The sequence below is a fragment of the Alexandromys fortis genome, unplaced genomic scaffold (genome assembly GCF_014885135.2).
Source record: "Alexandromys fortis isolate MF-2015 unplaced genomic scaffold, M_Fortis_MF-2015_v1.1 scaffold_57, whole genome shotgun sequence".
NCBI lineage: Eukaryota > Metazoa > Chordata > Mammalia > Rodentia > Cricetidae > Alexandromys > Alexandromys fortis.
In genome coordinates, this window is record NW_026067941.1 from 4,132,515 (window position 1) to 4,154,790 (window position 22,276).

The window sequence follows — 22,276 nt, forward strand, 5'->3', positions numbered from 1 at the left end:
GGTGCTGCCTGGCTCTGTGCCTTCTTCTATCTGCCCACAGTGATAGCTAGTGTAGGATGGCAAAGTCCCACTTCCATCCTCTTAGGGGTCCCCACTGGACCCAAGAATTAAATGAATATAGGAGAGCTTACCAGGATGGATTATACAAATTTATTTAGTTCAAACTTCAGTTGGTGTTTTTCTCATAAAGACATGTGATGGAGGAAGGTCATTAGTTAAAAAATAAAGAAACTGCTTGGCCCTCATAGGTTAGAACATAGGTGGGTGGAGTAAACAGAACAGAATGCTGGGAAGAAGAGGAAGTGAGGTAAGACGCCTCAGACAGACGCCATGCAGCTCTCTCCAGGGCAGACACAATGCAGCCAGCCACCAGGTCAGACATGCTGAATCTTTCCTGATAAACGCACCTCGTGGTGCTATATAGATGATTAGAAATGGGTTAAGAGGCTAAAACTAATGGGCCAGGCAGTGTTTAAAAGAATATAGTTTGTGCGTTGTTATTTTGGGGCATAAGCTAGCCAAGCAGCTGGGAGCTGGGCTGTGGGAAGAGGCCCGCAGCTCCTACAACAGACATGAAGACCCAGAGAAGTGGAGAGCCAATTACTTACATGCTAAGGTTGACAAAGAGTAGTCAAGTGTGAAAATGTGATAAGGTCAAGAGGCCTTGCCTATTTTGGATGACTGGTTAGGGAAGTAACTAGGAAGTCATGGTTAGTTTAACAAGGTTTGTTGATGCAGTTTTCCCTCAGCTTCCAGGCCTACTCTTAAGTGCTAAGAGTAGGATACCTTTTAAGAAACATAAGGGAGACCAGTGTGATCTTGTAGCTCTTTATGTATTGACTTTATTTCAGGGTGGTATAGTCTCACGTTTGTCACTGTACTAGTCAGAGTCCTCCAGAGTAACAGAACTAATAGAATAAATCTCTATCTATCTATAGAAAGGGGGTTTATTAGAATGACAATGGCTGATGGTGAAGCCCAAGACTCCAGTGGTTGCTCAGTCCAAGAGGTTGGATGTCTCAGCTGGTTTTCAGTTTCTGCTGGCATCCCAAAGAAGTAGGCTCTAAGATCAGTGAAGGAAAGAATGGACTTGCTAGCAAGATGAAAGCAAGCAGACAAAGACCATAAGTTTCCTTCTTCCATGTCCTTTTCTAAGCTTTCAGCAGAAGATGGATCTTCCTGCCTCAAGGTCTGGAGTAAAGGCGTGTCTTCCTACCTTAAAGATCTGGAGTAAAAGTGGATCTTCCTATTTCAAATTAAGCAAAAATCCTTCACAGGTCTGCCCTGTGGATTTTATCTAATTCCAGATGTAGTCAAGTTGACAACCAAGAATAACCATCACAGTCACCAAACCCTGGCAAGTTAGGAGCTGGAAGCTTCATTGTTTTCTGACAAAGGGACTCCTTGGTGTCCCAAATGCCATTCCTTGGAGCCACTTCCAGAGGCAGAATCCTACACTGGATGACACCTGGGTTTTGGGGTACCTTTTATGTTATTTTCCCTGTCTCTTCCTGGCAAAGAACTGTGGTGCATTCTGTGTGGACCAAGCAACTATTTAACCGCTCTCTGCTGAGCCATCTGGGTGAGGGAAGAAGGACTTTATTTTGACTTGTGAGGTGGGATGAGACTTACATAAGTTCTCAACTGCAGGTTGTTTTTGTTTTTATTCCCATTAATATAACTCTTTGAAATGATTACGTGCACTTAGAGACTCAAAACTTTAGGTACATCGGGACAGTCCTGTCTGTCTGTGTCAGAAGCATTGTCAACTTGTTCAATGGTTACTTTAGGGTAGCTGTGGTGGTTTGAGTAACAATGACTCCCATAAGTTCCTAGATTTGAATGCCTGGTCATGAGGGAGTAGCACTATGAGGAGGTGTGGTCTTGTTGGTGGAAATGTGTCACTGGGGATGGCCTTTGGTTCCAAATTCTGAAGACAGACCCAGAGTCTCTGTCTTTCTGCTGTCTGGATCAAGTTGTAGAACTGTCAGATATCACTCCGGCCCTATGCCTTCCAGCATGCCACCCTGCTTCCCCTGCCACCATGAGGATAATGGACTAAACCTCTGAAACTGCAAGCCAGGCCCAATGAAATGCTTTTCTTTGTCATGGTCATGGTATCTCTTCACAGCAATAGAACAGCGACTAAGATAGTAGCTTTGCCCGCTTTTCTTAGAAAACCAGCAGTAGCTAGTTCAGTTAATAGTAACAAAAAAGTAAATGGAGGAAATACTAGTAAAGTAAGATAATCTTATTAATCTTTCTGAGTGATTATTGCTGACTATAATAAACTAATTGAGAAGCATTTGGAGATCCTGATTATGTACATATGACTATTGCCATTTAGGCTTGGCTCAGGTCTACTATAACCAGAGAAACTACTTAATCTTAAGATCTCAGTTTCATCATTTATAAAATGTATAAATGAGCTGTGTGTTATTTATTTATTAAAATTTTATTTTATTTTATGCTTTTTAGATATTCTGTCAGTATGTATGTCTGTGTACCACTTACAGGCTTAGTGCCTTGAGGAGGCTAGAAGAGATCAGAACTCCTGAAACTGGACTTATAGACAGTTGCAAAGCACCGTGTGGGTGTTGGGAATTGAACTTGGGTTCTCTGGAAGAGCAGCTGGTGCTCTTAACTACTAAACCATCTATCAAGCCCTGAGCCATGTGTTTTAAATGATCATGAACATTAAATGAAGGTCCATTATTTAATTCACCTCAGCAAAAGAATACTGTATATTTACTTAATTACAAGATCCAGGCATTGGCATTTCTGAAGCTAGCTTGTGTCTTAAAGTCTTTCAAGAGCACCACAGGGCAGCTGGAAAACCTGATATGTTTACATTGCTTGCCCGTGCATGAGTCAACTTGCGAGGCATAGAAAGTAGGTGTTATTGCCATTGGTAGTGCTACATGGGCCTACCATCTAATTGGATTTAATGCAATTAATTGTGAGGCAATAAAAATGTTTTTAAACACGCTCTTAAACTCATGGACATTGCTTCTTTGGTTATACTTACAGGATTTTTGAGCAAAATAACAAATTGTTTATTTTGGAAAGCCAGCTAGTCGTTCTTATCTGGTATTCTGAGCTAGAGAGGTAGACCTCTACAAAACTGCTTCTCACCTCGCCTCTTTCTCACAGCTTTGAAGTTTCTGTGATGTGTTTTATATACCTTGGCATTCCTTGATGTCTTTAATTGCATGCAAAGACTGCCCACCATACATCAAGCAATGCAATTAAAGAAGCAAGGCTCATGAATTTAAGATCCGTTAATTTTTATTATCAGTCCTAAAATTGGCATGCCTATTAGATGACAAGCATGGGTAATAAAAAGCAAGTGTCACTATGATCCAAAGTGACACAAATTATCATGGTGATGATTTACTTTCTATGGTGCTGGAATCAAACTCAAGGCCTTACTTTTTATGCTAGGCAGGTACTTCGTCACTGAGCTGTCTTTAGACAGAATTACTGTTACTCTTTGTAAGACAATTTGTACAATTTTGGTGGTTGTATTGCTATGGAGAAAAAAGTGGTATGTAACTGGTTATGAATAGGCAAAAGCTTTTGTTAATTCTTAAAATATTCAGCTGGATCTTTAAACAGCAGAAGTTGGTGTGACCTCCCACATAGTCCAAAATCTGTCACAAAAGTTATAATTCCCTAAAACTTTAACTATCAAGAACCCACAGTTGACTAGAGGTCTTACTCACAATATGGGCAGTCAATTGACATGATTCTGGCTTCTTTATTTTCACTTCATTCTTAAGTTGAAATAATTGGACACCTGTCATCTCTCTTAAATTATTTCCATGAAAGCTAAGGTACAAATCCAACCCAACTTCCCTTTTCTAGTACACACAGCTATTCTTCTTTCTTGGAGCACACTCCTCTGACAGAGCTTTTTGCTTCCTTTGCTCCCATGCTCCTTCAGTAGCTTCCTTCCCTCAGCAGGTCCTCTAAGGTTTATTTCCCTTCTCTGGCGATTTCTGGTTGGACCTCATCTGCTCCTTAGGTTCTGATAGCAATGCAATGCTGAAGGATGCCTACTCCATTTACTTCTCCAGCATAACTCTAACTTTCTACTTAATATCTCCACTGAACATCTCACAGGCATGACAAGAAGTACAAGTTTAAAATGGATGTGGAACATCGCCTATATATTAAGCTCAATCTCAGCAAATGGCCCTCCATCCTATTGATTAGCCCAAGAATCCAAGGATGAGTACTTGATTCCTCCCATTCTTTCACATTTCTGGCTCATCAGAAAATGGTGTTTATTTCTCAAATATACTGCAATCGCTTTCTCTCCTAACCCAGTGCTACCACTTGCCTGTCGCTCAGCATCATTCCGGTTTTTCACACTAACCCTTCACACGCAGATTTATACACGGGATTGGTCCTTCCTCTCCTCATCCCCTTTTCTTCTTTGGAGCTGGGGATCTAATTCAGATCTTTGTGCATGTAAGGCAAATGTTTTTGCCACTGAGCTCTGGCTCCAGGCAAAGTTGATTATCCTGACATAGAAATTGCACAGATGATGTCCTTGCTGCACACCCTTCAGTGATTTGCCGCTGTACTGAGCCCACAGTCCGAACTCTTACCCATGGACTCCTGGATCTGAAAATCTGTGCTCTTCTTTCTAACTGAATGTTGAGACTTCCCCCTCTTAAAGACAGAATTCACCCACTCTCCCCTTTCCTTTTTAATAATGTCATGTTTTTCACAACTTAACAGTCTTTGAGCATGCTCTTTTCTCAATTACGAATTTTTTTTCATTCTACGTACAATCATTGCTCTTTAAAAAACAAAAATCAAAACCATTACCTCCCCTCCCCCCCCACAAAAGTAGTAGTTCTAGTGATATTTCTTCAAGATCTATTTTTGACTATCTACCATAAGGGCTTCTGTCATTTTAAACTTGAACTTCTGGCTTGTTCTTTTTATAATGTATTAAACATAATGTGTAATCAACATTCTATCATGGATGGGGGAAGGGTTCATAGGACCTAGCTGCCCCCAGGAGCTATGGGAGCCAATAGCCTGGAGACGGGGAGTCTCTTTCTTCAGTGGTGTAGCCAGTGCATTTGTGCACACTCCAGCTAATAGCTCCACAACCACACTCGAGCGTGCAGCCCTAATTAAACTCTGTGAGTCACAAAAGACAGAAAACTAAAACAAGCAAACAACAAAAGACATAAGAATAGGAGTGGGTCCTGGGAGAAAGAAATGGGAGGCTGATAAGAGAAGTGAAAGGAGGGTAAAAATGCCTCTGATGTGTTATGTACAGGTATGGGATCGCCATAGAACAACACAGCGCAAAACAAAGCAGAAAACCCCACGATGATAAGCAATGACGTCAGCTCTTTGACCTACCTGACTCCCTCCCTCACACAGACCTCTCTTTGTTTGCCGATGCCAGAAAGAACATCTATGGCAGTGCTTTTCTGCTTCTGCCTTCTATTTTGGTACCCGGCTTAATTTGCCTTAGGAATAAATAAGGCATTTGAAGGAGCTAGTTCCTATAACATCAGCAATCTTTCCTTTTCTGTATTAGGACTTGTTAAATGATTTAGCAAGCAGAGGAAGTGGTGGGGAGCTGTGAGTGGAGCTGGCTGGGTGGCTCTGGGGCCATGCTTTCTTACCAGCCCCTGACACCAGATGGCTGAAGTCAGACTTCCGGAGGTGCTGTCACAAAAATTCCTTTATGTTATCTTTTGGCCGCTGGTAGTTTCATTAACAGCGTGGAATTGATTGCAGAACTAGCCTCGCTCTGCCCTCTGAGTTCTGTAGTTACTGCTGAATTTCTGCTATTTTCCTCCCGATGAATACAGGCAAGAGGGAGGAGGTTATTAATTGCAATGACATTTATTTCTAATATATTTTCAGCACAGGTGGTATGGCAAGCGTGTGCTGTATTTTAATCATCAGAACTTGTCTGTCTCGTTGGGCACATTGTTGCCTTGTACCTCTGGGTATAAAGTCTCTACCCCCCCCCCTCAGTTCTGTTTTTTAATTTTTATAATTAGTTCTTGGGTTTTTATGAAAGACGATACTTGCCTCAGGTGCAAAACTCTTCCTACATACTTTAGTCATATAAGAAACATTTCTTCTGTGATATTTTAGGGAAAAGTATCACTTGGGCTAAGGTTGTTCTATAGCAGGGGTTTCCTAGTTTCATTTGGGTGGGGCCACAGATTTGAATATCAAGTCCAAGTATTAAAATTTCTATCTGTAAGATACAAACATGCCTGCACACGTGTTTAGGCTTCTTAATGCTAAGCTGAGAAAAAGACCCTCTGGGCTTTCTTTTCTCATTAATTCTATCCAGCGTTAAGCCTTTTGTGTAAAATGTCCCTCTCAGGCTCATCTACTTGAAAACTTGGCCCATAGCTAGTGACATTGTTTGGGGTGACTGTGAAATCTTTAGGAGGCGGGGTCTAGCAAGAGGAAGTAGGGCTGTAAGGGTAGAGAGGTGTGTCCTGAGAGTTACAGCTCGCTTTGCTTTCAGCCCTAGTCCTCTGGTTTCTTGGGACTCTGATGTCACAGCTACGCCCTCCCTCCCCCAGGAACTCGGCTTCAGTTGGGCCAGACTCTCCGGGCGAACCACGAACCAAGAGAAACCCTTCTCATCTAAGCTGCTTCATGTCAGATATGGCAAAAGTAACTAACGAACAAACAAGAGTTTCCAGCGCCTAGGACACGGTTAGCATCAGCGAGGAGGAGGCTCAATCCCTCCGACTCTCAAAGTAAAAATCGGTCTCCTTTCATTTTGAGATTAATTCTTCCTCAGTTACATAAAATTCACCATGGCTGGAGCAGTTGCTGAGTGCCGGGAACTCTACCGGGCCTCGCAGAGAATTTCAGCAAAGACCTGCAAAGGCGTCCGAAGCCCATTTGCATGTGCTGCCCTGCTAAAAGCCGAACAAAGGATCACTTACACCACCGCCACGGCGACTTTCCTGCATAATAGGGGGAAGTGCTGGCAGCCGCTGAGATGCCTGCGTGGGGCGTGCGCCTCCGTCCTCACGGAGTTGTGTCTTTGTGGGGGCATAACCCAACTCGTCGTGAGGAAACAGTGTGAAAAGGAGAACCCCTGATGAGTTATTTTTGTTTAGAAGGCTGTGTTTTTGTTTTATTGCTTTCCTATTTGGTCCACAATTATTAGATGATGATCGTTTGAAAAATGCTATAAATTACTGGTATAAATTCTCCACACACAACCCGTCTTTTATTACAACACCAGAGAAGCACCACTTCCACAGCTATTTCTGCTTTTATTTATTCTTTGCCACATTTCTAGTAAATTTCTTCATTATTGGCAGTGCTTACATAATCACATACTAACACCTACAGGAATGAATCACAGCTCATCTCGCAGATTTATGGCATGCCTACAGAAAAAGCGCCTCCTGATGCAAGCTTTAAGGCTTAAATTATCTCCTAAAAGCCCCACAACAGGCAAGTAAACAGCGTGATTTAGAGATCACAATTAAAAATGAATCTGTTTAAACTCATCTCTCCTTTATTTAAACACCAAGACAAGAAGGATTGGGAAACGCTATTAATAATGGGTAAGCCGTTTGCTCACGACACAGTTGAGGCTGAAGGCTTCCACAAAGGGAAGGGCTCAGGGGAGGCTTGCCTCTCTCTCCCTGCTGTAGTCTGAGAATGCAGGTTCTGGATAATTCCAGAGTTTTCCAGAGCCAGCACTTGCGCTTCTCTATCGTTTCCGTTTGCCCTTGTCCCTGATTGTGCTGTCCTTTGTCCTGCCATTGCTTGCCGTCTAGAAATACTAAAGATTGGGATTCAGTAACACCTTAACTGGTCTGTCCTTTTTGATAAGTAGAAAATTCCCCCGGTGTGGGCCCCGGAGCTGGAGATCCCCAACACTTTCATTTTCTTGTTTTCCTTGGTCCTCCAGGCCTCTTTTCTTCCCTGGTCTGCCTTTGTATGTTTTTGTCTAGTGTTTCTCTTTCTGCCTCATATCTGGCTGTCTGTATCCATGTCTCTGTACCATTCTGTCTGTTTTGTTCCTCCATCTGCCAGTCTCCCCACATTTTATGCATCACTGTATGTCTGGCACTGAGCTAAGGGATGGGGGTTACGAAGATGATGAAGTCGTTCCGTACATTGTCCAGAGTTTCTAGTCCAATGGGGGAGGGCGGGAGAGAAAGTAAAAGACATGGGGGAAAGCAAGCATAGGAATTGAGGGAAGAAAACAGTTATGAGCTCAGGCTGCCTAAAGAAGTATTTAACTGTTGGGGCTGGAGCTCTTGCAAGGTTCATTAGAACATGTGCTGTTCTTCTAAGAGGACTGGAGTTTGGTGCCCAGCAGCTCTGTCAAGAGGCTTACAGCCTCCTGGAACTTCAGCTCCAGGGAATCCTGCACTTTCTCCCGGCCTCCATGAGCACTGCACTCCTGCGGCTATGCACTTAACACCACACAACGTAATTTAAAAAATTTAAAAACACTTACGAAAGAGAAGTGAGTATTTATCTGTGTCCGAAAAGATCAGGATGCTGAAACAGATTCAAATCATGAAAGTTTCGTTTAGATGAACAGAGAGGGACCCCTGGCAGGGGTTTGTGCAAAGCTCTGAAGGTCGGGACATCCAAGCACCGAAAGTGGGAGGACCAGTGTTGTGACCAGTGACCTACAGAGGCCCACAAAGTTGGTTGGTATACCTTTTTGTTTGGCTTGTGGTTTCCTAGCAGCAGCCACTCTGAAATGGACCGAGACAGCCCTGATGGGAAGTTCTTCTCTCTCTCTCTGTCTTAATCAGGGGTTATGAAGAGCTCCTGATCTCTATGACCAGAGAGATTCTTGCTGTCTTTTTCTTAAACTGGACATGGAAACGAAATGGTGTCATTTCAGCAGAGACTGTGATGCTCCAATTTCCTCTCCATAGCTCTGGACCATGTAAGTTAAGCAGTGATGAAGAATAAGACTGGCCAAATCCCAAGTATCTTCTCACAACATCATCATCATCATCATCATCATCATCATCATCATCATCATCAACAACAACAACAACAATAATGGCTGTGAGAATGCTGCTTAGGTCATGCACCTGGCAGTATGAACTTCCTGGCTCCTTCCCCACAATTAGAGTTCTTACCTATCTTGTTATAGACAGGGTGAGAAAAACAATGGCCTCTCCACTTCCCTGATGAGATGGAGACTTATAGCTGGGCCATTGCATTTTCCTCGGGGGAGGGGGTGAGAAGGCACACCATCAACAGACACAGAGCCGGGAGTCCAGTGAAAGGGATACAGCAGATTCCTTTATCTAGCAGAGGGGAAACCTTATCTACCCTCCCAGCACTGAGCCATTCCCATCCACTGACATTGCGAGGTCGCCCCTCCCTGGCTAGGCAGCCCCTCCCTGGCTAGGCACAATCAGGACCTCGGACAGAACCTTGTAGACTCCTGGCTGCCTTCTCTTGGCCTGGTCGCCCTTAACTTCCCTCCAGAGACCAACCAGAGTTCTCCATAAGCAGGCACAGACATGGGGGAATGGTTCCGAGGCATGGGTGGCCCTGTGATCTTTTAAGTGGGCTCTCTGTGAGAGAAGAAGGTTCTCGTTGTTGTTGAAGCTTTAAGCCCACTCAGCACACACTGTTGTGGTAACGCACAACTGTACTCTGTGAGGCTGGTGACTCCCATCTCTACTTCCCTCTGATGCAGAATCTGTTGCGTTACTGTGTGTTTTCAAGATTAACAGTGTTAATCTAGTCTTTAAGATGCCTGCAATTTAATGTCCTTGATTTTTTTTTAACAATTGAAAGAAGATTTACAGTTTAATTAGCAAGAATCCATGGCCTGTTAGACTACCATGCCTTTAACAGCCACAGAGAAATGCCTGTAGAAGAGAGGGGACTAGCTCTTCCAGGAAGCTCTGAGTTCAGGAAATATGTTCATGCCTACAGCCTCATGCACCCACCACGACTGCTGGATTTGCCCTTTGTCTTTACTTTACATTCTTGGCACCTGCTTGGACTAGACCTTTTTGGCTGGTTAAGCTCAACTTTCCCCCATTTCCTTTGCTTCTATGTTACTGCATCTCCACTGTTAGTGAGCATACCAACAAATTGGGGGGGGTGAGGGTAAGGAGTTTTGCAGACTCTGGGGTCACACCTCAGTCTTCTGCCTTATTAGGCTTGAGAGCTGGTCCAGAGATCTGATTGACCTAGAACTCCCAGAGAGTGAGAAGAGAAGTTCATGGACCCTGCTGTGAAAAACACTGACAACTGTGTTGCTACGATGCCTGGCTTATGGTTACTGCAGTGTTTGACTTTGACCCATTTCCATTCTGTCCCCATCACTCTCTTGTGGGTCTTGAAAGCTTGAAGCACCATGCAGTCTATAGCCCAAGATAAGGCATATCCTGGGATGTGCGTCGAGAAATGATTAAATTGGCAGAGTGTTTTGAGATGAAAGGGACAGCCCAATGACACTGTTAGCATGCACTTTCCGTAAGACCGGAGATTTCTCTCTTGTTCAGTGGCTAATTACTCGCAGGCTCTGTGTCTCATGCTGGGAACCAGACCTCAAGGAGAGGGGAGTTTTAGGCAGCTTGCTCTGGAAGCTTCAGTCTACCAAGAAGCTGAGTGGCTTAGTGTTATGTACTGTTAACAATGTGAATCTTTGGGTATTTACTGATCAGTAGTTATGAGTATAGTGTGAAAAACCTTACTCTAAGTCATGCTGAGAGCCATCTTCAAATGTTTATTGATGTGGTAATGTTGAGCCCCAGTTATTCTCAAGAACCATGCCTCAAGACCTGGGGGAGGTAGGAAGATGATAGAAATTGAGAATGATGTTGAAGTTGTGCATAAGTGCATTTTGTCCAGAGATCCCAGACATCTTGGCATTTTTTTTCTCCTTTCCTTAGAGAGCCAACAACTTCCACCTGTGCACTTAAACTCCCGGAGCTTTCTCTTTGGCACACCCCAATTGCCAGTCAGTGTCTCTACACTAAAGCTTTGCAGGTCATTCTTAAGGAGAAGCAAGCATAAGCATTGCAATCCGATCACTGAGACAGCTCCCAGGTCAGTAACAGTCAGGCAGTGTATGCACAATGTACATACTGGGAAGAAGGATAACTTCCATCCCAGAGGCCAAGTAGTGGCATCACCTCATGCCATTCAGTCTGACATGCTGTTCGAACTCATGAATTGTTTGTTCCTGGGATTTTTCCGCTTAATATTTTCTGACAATGTATCTTAGCTACCTTTCTGTTGCTATGGTGAGACATCATGACCAAGGCAACTATGGAAGAAAGAGTTTATTGGGGCTCACTATTTCAAAAGAGTAGAGTCTACAACCATCATGTTGAGGAGCAGGCAGGCAGGCATGGCACTGGAGCAGTACCTGAAAGTTTATATCTGGTCCACAAGTAGCCAGAAGGTAGAGAGACTGGGCCTGGTGTGGGCTTTTGAAACCTTAAAGCCTGTCTACAGTTACACACCTTCTCCAGGAAGGCAACAATTCCAAATCCTTCCAAAGCAGTTCCACCAACTGGGACTAAGTTTGGGCCTATCGGAACCATTATCGTTTAAGTTATACCATGTTTGACTGCAGGCAATTTAGGTTATAGAAAGGGAAATGTCAATAAAGAGGGATAATTGTCAGGGATAATAAGCCCAATAAAATTGCAACGGGAACTCTCAGTTTGGAGGGAACAATCATTAGTCATTGTGCTTCAAGGACTTTATTTACATTTTAATGGGATATGAATCACAGGGCTTTTGAATTTCTCAAACTACTTCTAACTGTATTTTTTCTTCCCTGTATTCTTATAATTTGACTTTTATTTTTTTTAACTACAGAACTGCCTCATTTTTTTCACACTTGGATTTATCATATTTCATAAGGCCTTATTTTCATGCTATTCCCTTATAATATTCTTTCACTTAATATTATCTATTTTCATCATTTTTTGAGATTCCTAACTTATCCTTTGTTTATGTTCCATTTAATCATGTTTCATTTTATACCACAGAATCATTCTGTTTACTTTTTAAGATATATATATATATATATATATATATATATATAATTTTTTTTGTATCTGATTTGGTCATTTCATAGTTGTGATGTTTTGTAAGCAATAAAATTGAATTTAGAGTGAAGCGTTTGCAGTCTTGTTTAGCATAGGAAAATGACTTTTGGTTCCAATGGTTTGACTGCACTTGTTTTTGGGATATACTTTACAGTTGTCTCAACTTCTGACTTGTACTTTCTTAGTAAGAAACAGATTTCACTTCAGGGTTGTTTGAAATCCACACTGTTCACTGTCTGCTTCCCTCAGAAAGCTTTGTGATAAATTCGCTCTGTTGAGGTGATGGTGGCATGTCACTGGTCTGTCAACACTTTTCAATATAGTCTGGGGTTACGGAGGGATGTGACCTGTGAGCCAATAGTGTAAAATCTCAGAAATAACCCTTCTTACTGAAAACTCTTTGCTATATTAAAAAGCAGTCTGTGTATAGTATTAAATTATTACTGGTATCTATGGGCAATAAGGAAGGTTGACTGTCTTCTTGGCTGCACACACGGTAGCTCACATCAAACCCCAGTCCTCTGCAAGAGCAATAAGTGCTCGTTACTGAGCCAACTCTCATATCCTGAGTTAAGTTTTAAGGATTTTACTTAGACTAGACTAGGTACTGCTGAAGGGCCTGAAAAAAAAAGTCTATCTCTGTGGTACCCAAAACACTGATACCTGTTTCACTTGCAGGGATGCTGAGCAAGGTTTACTGAAAGAATCTTCTTTTCTAAGCAAAGGAAGTCCCGACAGTGACTATGTTTTAGGTCATCGGAAAATGAGAACAGGTGAAAATTTGCCGAAGACAATGTCATTGTTCACTGAGTGAGACTCCTGAAATGAAGGCGAGTGTTCTCAGGAAACACCATTTAGTGCTCAGCCATGGCTGGGAACCCCATCAGTGACATCAGCTTTTATAAAATGCCAGCTGTTGCCTGCTATTTATAGTCCTTTGGTCATTGTGAGTCATCTTTTACTTCACTTCTGTCCACTTTCTGAAGTCTGTAAACAGACTTTATCATCTGTGTTTGGAGAAAAAGATTACATTTCACGGATAAATGCTTGTTTAGTCACTTTGAATGATTCATGCCTTTACCCTTCCAATAGGCATTTGTTGCTGAGAATTTCTGAGCTTCTGTGTCCCCTTAAGGTAATGAAGATCAGCTGGTAAAAATCTTTTATTCATTTTTGGAGAATTTTATGTATATATGTGACACATCTTGAGCATAATAAACCCAACTCCCCTCTTCCATACCCCCAGAAACCCCATAACATGGCCCCTGGAAGTGGAGACTGTTCTTTCATTTTCCAGCCACCCAGACCCAAATAATCACACAAAACTATATTAATTACAACAATTATATACCAATTGCTCAGGTATATTTCTAGCTAGCTTTTATATCTAAAATTAACCATTTCTAATCTGTGTATCTGTCACGAGGCTGTGGCTCACTGATAAGGTTCTGGCATCTTTCTCCTTTGGCAGCTACAAGGCATCTTCCTGACTCTGCTTTCTTTCTCCCTGCATTCAGTTTAGTTTTTCCACCTACCCATATTCTGCCCTGCCATAGGGCAAAAAAGCTTCTTTATTAACCAATGGTAATAAAACATATTCATAGCATACAGAGGGGAACCCCACATCATCTCTTCTTTGCTGTCTAAATAAAAAGGAAGGTTTTAACTTTAACATAGTAAAATTACATATAACAAAATTGGTATCAAGCAAAATTCAGTTATAGTATTTCTTTGTGAGTCTAAAATTTTATATCTAATTTATCTTTTATCATAACTAAGGAAAATTATAACCACAACTGTCTTCAACTCCATCAAAGACCCCAGAAGGATACAATATTACCTAAGTAAACAGAAAGTGCATTGTAAGCAACTTTCAAAACTCTAGAATTGACAGAGACATCTCACTGCCTGGACACTCACCCAAAGTTCTTCTGCTGGGCCATCCTGTAGAAGGAAGCTGCGGACTGAGTTCCTGCCACCTGGCTCCGGGCCGCCTGGCTAGCTTATGCCCCGAAATAACAACACACAAATTGTATTCTTTTAAACACTGCCTGGCCCATTAGTTCTAGCCTCTTAATGGCTAATTCTCACATCTTTAGTAATCTGTGTAGCACTAGTCTTACCGGGAAAGATTCAGCATGTCTGATCTGGCGGCTTCCTTCATTGCATCTGCCCTGGAGAGGGGCTTACTTCCCTTCTTCCCAGTATTCTGTTCTGTTTACTCCACACACCTATGTTCTAACCTATCAGGCCAAGCAGTTTCTTTATTGATTAACCAATTAAATCAACAGATTGAAAAAGAAAAAAAAAAACAGATTGATATATGACACTCCCACATCAACATCCTTCTTCAGCCTATAGGCCCATAATATCTTGAAGCAGGAAATTTGAGAGATTGTTTCGCCTATATTGGCAGTTTGTCAGTCACCTTTGTGTGTGTGTGTGTGTGTGTGTGTGTGTGTGTGTACTGTAGAATGTCTGGCAGACTCATAAAGCAGGAAACCTGAAGGACTTTCTCACCTTCTTTAGGCATTTTTTTGGCGGATCCTGCATGCCCAGTTTATACAGCATACTATCAAGTAGTCCAGGCAAGAGCAATTTGTTGCCCAAATGGCTAGGCTTGTCACACGGAAGGCAAATTCCATAACAAATTTTTTCAATGCCCATCAACCTCTCTGAAATAGCTGGTGCTGCCAGAAGCAGACATGTCTCACTGTTGAGAAATGTCTAAGTTCTTAAAACCTTTAAAATTCCATATTCTATAGGTCTTTGAAATATTGATGACTATTTATCTAGCTGAAATATATCTAGAAAACATAACATGACTACAAGTTTGACTATTATAAATCACTATCTATTAATCTGTAATTTTTAGTTATGCATTACATTTTTAAATGAGCTGTATAAACATAACACCTTAAACAAGAGTAGAAATATATAACAAAGTTGACCTTAAATTTGTATCAATAAACCAAAGTCTTTACCAATGTAAAGTATTCATATATATATCATATCCCCCTTATTATTTTTTTTAGAAATTGACTATGACCATTACTCTTTTATAATCAACACCCTTTAAATGAAAGCAAACATTTACAAGCAATCATTTTAGGAATTTGGGCATTGTTTTCTTCAAAATGCTTCCTGCTGTTTGTTGGATGAAATACTTTTAGGGTTCATGGAGACCTTTCAGTGGGTCTTGTTCCATCAAATCACATTAGCCTGGGTGGAATCCACAGGTTCTCATCTTCTGTGGAAACAAAAACAGGACTTCTTTTCCAAAGTAATATATTCTTAGATTCAAATTTCAAAAACAAGATACCTTTAAAAGATATATGTTGGTTTAACTTAGCAGCCTGAACAATGTAATGTCTGTAGTTAGCTCATTCACAGTCAAAACATTCAAAGAAAACACAGTAATATACATAATCTAGACTCTGTGTATTTCCCATCTTTATGTATTTTATATTACTTTTACTGTCTCTTTAAAGACTTTGTTTTATTTTTTAAAACTATATCTTCTACAAATGCCTAGACCCATTTTCTTCTTTTCTTAAGCCTGTGTATATTTTTAAAAACACACTGTGACCCATTCAGAGGTTTATTTCTGTCTGAATTTGTGTTATTATATATCTGAATTTTTTTCGATCACTGTTATAAACTGTTAAGCAGGCATGACTAGGACCAGAGCGACCATTTTGGCTGTGGGTTCTACCCTGCTTGGCTTGCCAACCTGACAGAGGTCCATTTACCACTCCAACTCTCAGAAGCAGTTGGCCCATGCCGCCATATCAAGTAACTGCCCATGAATCCCATTCCCTCTTTTTCTTTTTACAGATATGTATATGTGTATTCATGTATATATGTATTTATGCGTATCCACACATGTGCATGTTTCAGGTGTCCTTGTGGAGGTCAGAGAACAGCTTTAGAGACTTGATTCTTTCCATGTGGATTTCAGTATCGAACTCAGATCATAAGGCTTGATGGCAAGTGCCTTTATCTACCCAAATCCTTGTTTCTTGGAGACAAGGTGGTTTTTATATGATTTGATGAGAATTACCTACATTACAGGGAATACTAGATTTTATTCAAAATCTACTGATTTTAAATTTCTGTCTCATTTAATAAAAAATTTTAAAGTTATATATATATTTTGTTTTACTTTTATGTGTCTGGGTGTTTTGTCTGCATGTATGCCTGTGCATAGTTGGTTGTAGTGGAGGCCAGAAGAGAGCATTGGATCCCCTGAAAATGGAGTTACAGATTTTTGTGAGCCAGCCCCAACTAGTCATAGCCTCAAATTCTCCTAGCCAAGGAGACTGCTTTATGGACAGAAACATGACTGTTAAGGTTTGAATGTGCCGAGTCCCAGATGGGCTGGTGTGTTCATACACTGTCTGTCCAGCAGGCGGCGCTATTTTGGATGTGGAGCTTATCTTGAGAAAGTAGATGGCTAGGGGAAGGCCTTTGAAGGCTGTGTTTGCTTCTGGTTTTGGCCTGATTTCTCTGCCTCTCTGTCTGCCCATATCTACTCCTTCCCCTTTGGTCAGAGCTAGACCTGTGACTCTGCCTTCCCGCCAGGATGGACGCTACTGCTTCTGGAAACCCCAATGCAAAATTAAGTTTCCCATCCTTCACGTTGCGTTTGTAAGGTATTTTATTAATTTACCAAAGCAATGGGAAAAGTAGCTAGTACAGCGACCAAGCGCAGATGAATATCAGCTTCGCCTGGCGCTGGGGCTGGAACTGCCAGGGCTGAAGGTTTGTCTCCCGCTTAGAGCCTGGATGCCAAGGGCCCACCATAAACCTGGAGCTGTCGAGTGCCATATCTGTCCCTACATGGGAAAGGTGTTTTGAAAATGCAGCCAAGTCCCAGGGAAAGAATGCGGGGCTGAAGGTGGGAGAGTCAGAGCCAGTTTCTTGTAGACATTGGCTGGACGCTGTTTGAAAATCTGGGTCCGACCCAGTGTGATTCATGTTTTGTTAACCCGTATAAACAAAAGCGTTCATTTCTCTGCTTGCGCTCCTTTGAGTTTCTGTCACTTGCACCTGAACTAATTCTGATTAATACACAGTGTGCTGCGCGCTGTTGTCCGTGGTTCCTAGAGACAGCCACTTTTAATAAGGTTTCCTCGATGCTATTGATATTTTTTTCTCTGTGTATCTGAGCAACACGCCTCAGCTGTGGTTTTGTGACTGATTTTAGTGAGCAGTCACTGACTTCCTGTTACAGCGACTGAGAATCCCCCACCCCGTACCACACTCCCCACTCTTCCTCTTTATGATTACCTTACAGTACTTGGCTAAACCAAGAGTTACAGTTGATATTATGACGACTTTATCAACCTTATTTATAATTAAACCTATTATAAATGCTGCTCTCAGATTAGGCATTTTAATTGCATAATTTTGATTTTCCTCATTACCAATAGGGAGTTAGTTTTTGGTTTTGTAGTTTTCTATGTATGAATTTGTATATATGTGCTTTTTTTCCCCCCTAATGAGTCAATGTATCCGTCAGCCATCCAGAAAAGCATGGGGCGTGTTTTAGAAATCTTGTCACTCTTTGTCATCCCCATGCCCTCTTCCCATAGTTACTGTGTGTTGAGTTGCTATGGGTTATCTGTCCTGGAGACCAGGTTCACTGCTGTGGTCCAGAGACTTCTTCCTACTGATGGTTTGAGAAGAAAGGCACATTTTATAATAATGTGTACATTTTGGATTCAAAGCCTTCATTTGATCTTCTTCCTTAATTTATTAACCTACAAAGTCTAGGAGTTTCCTTAGAAATTTATTATAGGAAATAATTTTTACTCTGTACATAGTTATATGAGTTATCATCATCTTTTATTTGAGTATGCAAAATTATTTTTGAGTGTATGGGAGAATTTCAGGTAGAAAATAGTTTTCTGGGGCTTGGATGTAAACATACAAGTAGAGCACTGGTTTAACACATAAACGGTCCTGGGTTTGAGCCCCAGCAGTGCAAAACCAATAAACCAATCAACCCACCAAATTAAGCAAACAAGCAACCAACAAAACAACAAAACAGCCAACCAAACAACTTAGACAGACCCCCAACAACCCTGGGAGAGCTAGGGTTTTGCTGTGCTCTTCTGTGTCCAGAGGCTGCACTGGGGTAAAGTCTCAGGCTATTCTGACAAGTGAGATCTCGTTCATCTCTTCACACCTGCTGTCCCTCAACTCCAAGATTATGTGCTTTGGAGGATTTACTAAACCGTACTGGGTTTTGATTGGCATTGAGACTTAACTGGAAAAACCTTTTAATATTATGTCGAGCACAGCTTCCCGTCACCTGGGTCTCGCTTCCGTTTCAGAACCCTTTTTTGGTCTGTCTGTTTTTGTGTTTTTTTTTTTTTTTTTTCAATCTTTCTCTTTTCTCTTCTATTTCCTATTAGTAAGGAGGTTTCCCTGACCTTATTTTCCCCTCCTTTTCTGAATTTTGGCCCAGATTATTCTACTTTAGTTTCTACCGGCTCCTGCTTGTTGCTTCTTTAAAACACCTCCGTGTCCTTCGTTATAGATATGGCATGGAAGCTTTCTCTCTCTTTTTGAATGTTATCCAACCGTCTACGTTTCTCCTAAAAACGCTTTGAGGGGAAGGAGCTATAGGCTTCGAAAAGTTACCCTTTAATGTTGAAGTCTTTCTTTTCAGACATACATTACACAAAGTCGCCAATTGTAGTACTCAGGTGAGGCTCTGGATTGAGGGCTGAGGGCTGGCAGAGGGAAGACTGTCCACTACACTGCTCAGCTGACCCTGGATCTCGTTATCAAGAGGCAGCTTCTCCAAGTGAGCGCACTAATTGCTTTTCTGGGGTCTGTAGATTCTCAAATGGGTTTTCCCCTAAGGGTTAGTCTTCTGCCCCAAGGGAGGCGAAGGTGGTTGAGGAAGCCTCCTTTGGGGTGTAAGGAATGCTGCTGCTGCTGGTTTCACCAGTCTAGTGAATTTTTTTTCTGGCTTTATCTTGTGTTCAGCGTAGCTCCTCTCTGCAGCCCGTTTTGTGCTGGAGCTCACTCTTCAGGCAAGCCAGTACTGCCATGTTTGGAGTCCCACAGTTGCGGAGATAAGTATGTCAATTCTTGCCAGTCTCTCCTCTGTGCTGGTATCAGCTTGTAACCTCTGATCAAATGTGACTGACAGGAGGTTCACCACCACTCCTTCCACTCTTCTTCAAAATTTCTACTGGAATAGTTCTAAATAATAATAATACTAATACTAATACTATAATTTGAGCTGTTTTAAAATATAAAAAAGAAATACAAAATTTTCATTTGATATCGATACGTATATGTTTGATCTTGATGTCTAAATATATGTATGACATACACACACATACATATAAATTATAGATACAGATATAGAAATATTTCAGGCTGGCATTGAATGTACAATCCTCCTGTTTTAGCCTCTTGTGTGCTGGGGTGGAAGATGGTGCTACCCCAAGCTTGGTGTCATTTTTGTAATCATGCTGCCACTGTAAATATTACTACAAGAATCTTTACATTATTTCTAGGTGGAAACCAGAAGTCCGAGATGATCCGTCCTGCGGGTATGCTAAGTATCCATTCTGCAGATTCATGCTCAAAAGGAGGCTTTGTTCTGAAACACACACACACACATACACACACACACACACATGTACACACATGTTTTGGGTTAAATGTATGGGGAATTCATATATCTTCCGACAGACTTTTCTGTCTTACCATCCAGCTGCTGGCCTGAATTATGAGAGTCACAAGGTTTATGCTGTTATCCTAAGCTTGTCATCCATCCCCCTGAGCAGAGTAGGTATACAACACCTATTTTTTTTTTCACTTGATTCTCCATACCTACATCAGCATCTGGCTTGAACAGCAGGTACTCTATATTGGTTGAATGAATGAATGACATTTTATAATTTAACAACTACTTGTCATGGTAGGTTTATTGATCCCATTTTATCAGTAAGGGAGTTGAAGTTGAAGCTTGTAGACATTAAGGAAATTGTTAAGTCTGTAATGACTAAGCAGGTATGGGAAATTGAAGGCAGACTGGAAGTTAAATTATTATAGTAGAATTTTGCTACTTTCTTGAGTGTGATTAGGAGACTAGAGAATATCTTTTAGGAGATGCATGCTGAAATATTTTTGGATAAAATATCATTCATTACTCCTTTACCTTCCTTTACAAGGTTTTTAATTTTTTATGGGGTTAGTGAGATGACTCTGCAGATAAAGGTGATTGTCACCAAACCACCAGACCTGAGAACTTGAGTTTGATCCTCACGGTGGAAGGAGAGAACCAAATCTCACAAGTCGCCCTCTAGCTACTACAACTATGCCATGGCATGTGTTCTGCCGATAAATACATGAGTCTAATTAAAAAAATAACTTTGTCTTTTGAACTCAGGTCCTTGTGTATAGTAGGCAAGTGATCTACTCAAGCTATATCTCTAGCCCCGGTTTTGTGTGTATAGGTGTACATGCAGAAAAAATAGCCAAGATGTAGTAACATGTCGATAAACACTGAGTCTGGGAAGAGAGTACGTGAAGCTCATTGTATTGTTCCTTTGAAATTTTCTGAACTTTGAAAAGTTTTATCACAAACTGAAAAACAAAAAGAAGGAAGTGAATATGATATCAGATTGGAGTTTGTCCAACTCTAGAATATCCTAAAGTAAATCAAAGTCCAGAAATGGCCAGAATGTTTTTGATAACCAAAAAATATTTGCCTTAAAAATTGGGAACTAGTCAATTGGGAGAGTTCAATTAAGACTATTTAACCAATAATGCTGAAGGACTTCCCATACAGACAAACTCTGCAAATTCAGAGCAAGAGACTGACTGAACACTTCCTATTGAGAGAGAAAAGGCAGGCGACCAAAGGCCTGGCAACACTGCAGAAGGGACTGGCATGTGCTACTGGAGAAGAGCAAGGGAGACAACAGGATCTTCCCCAGTGGTGGGAATAAACACTCAGAAGGTGCCAAGTCTTATTCTGTGTAGTTATGGGTTCATAAGGGAAGGTTATGCAAACATTTCAAGGAATAGTAGCAAACTTCTCAACATGCAATTCATAACCCTGTCTGAAAGAGGAATGTGATTTGTTGCTGAAGGAACCAAATGAGCTGGAAACTGTTTAACAGTTATTTGAAAAAGAACAAAGCAGATGGATTCAGCGGTGTTGAAAGTAATTTTAAAGTTCTGCATACTGCACAAATAAAAAAAAACCTAACAAGATAGGTCTGACCAAAAACATGAGAATGTAGGACTCAGCCAAAAGAACCTGCAGTGAAGTTCTGTTTGTTTCAGGAAATGAACTTGAACATTTGTTCTGCTTATTTCAGTGCACAAACTTGAACATTCGTTCAAAGTCTCTTCTCATTCCAACCAGTCATGGAACACAGAGCGTGCCTCATGCACGGAGCAAAAATGTGATTAATTGAGACACGAACTGTCCTTGAGGACAAAGAGATTCAGCTTGAGAAGCAAAAGACAGATAATGTTCTGTCTCCATTCCTCTCCAACAGTATACTAATTTGCAATTTAGAACAAAAGAAGCAGTATCAGGTGATGGAATCTAATATGAAAGCTAACATTTCCTTGGTTTTGGTCTCTATTTCTTTTTACCTCTTGGGAGGCTGTTGGACTTGACAGAATCACATACGCATGTTTTAGGAAACACGCAAAGAAGCCTTTTTACTAAATCACTTGACCAATAAGTGTGTATTAAAAATCTATCTTATGGTTGACATGCAGGTAGGTATAGCAGTTGCAGAAACATCTAAAAGATATTCCCTATGTTTGCATTGCCTAAAATTTAAGGCAAGTATAAATACAGATCGGGCATCACCCAGAGTGCTCGAGACCAGAAGTGTTTCAGATTTGGGAGGGTTTTGGATTTTAGACATTTGTATGGTCTTTACCAGTTGGTCATACTTAATACTGAAATCTACAATTGAGTGTGCTATGCCATTGTTTCACAATTCAGAACATTTTACATTTTAGAGCATGTCAGGTTTTGAATTTTTGGGCTTGGGTTGCTGTGGGAGCTGAGGCAGTTTTGAGTGAATGAGATCTTAAGGGAAAGAATGGATGTTTTTGACTTGGGCACAGCCTTGTCAAAGACCAAGGTCTTGGACCCATTGGAAGTTGGTAAAGTCTTTATTCCAGGTCAGTTAGGAAAG

At 41.2% G+C, this 22,276-nt stretch overlaps 1 long non-coding RNA gene across 1 annotated transcript in view; it reads left to right on the forward strand.

Moving 5' to 3' along the window:
- LOC126505277 (uncharacterized) overlaps positions 1–7,581 on the forward strand; it is a 40,727-nt gene extending 33,146 nt beyond the window's left edge. The window contains exon 3 of the long non-coding RNA XR_007592845.1: positions 6,582–7,581. This is a non-coding gene — a long non-coding RNA (uncharacterized lncRNA). The remainder of the gene's footprint in view (positions 1–6,581) is intronic.
- Positions 7,582–22,276: the final 14,695 nt, after the last annotated feature.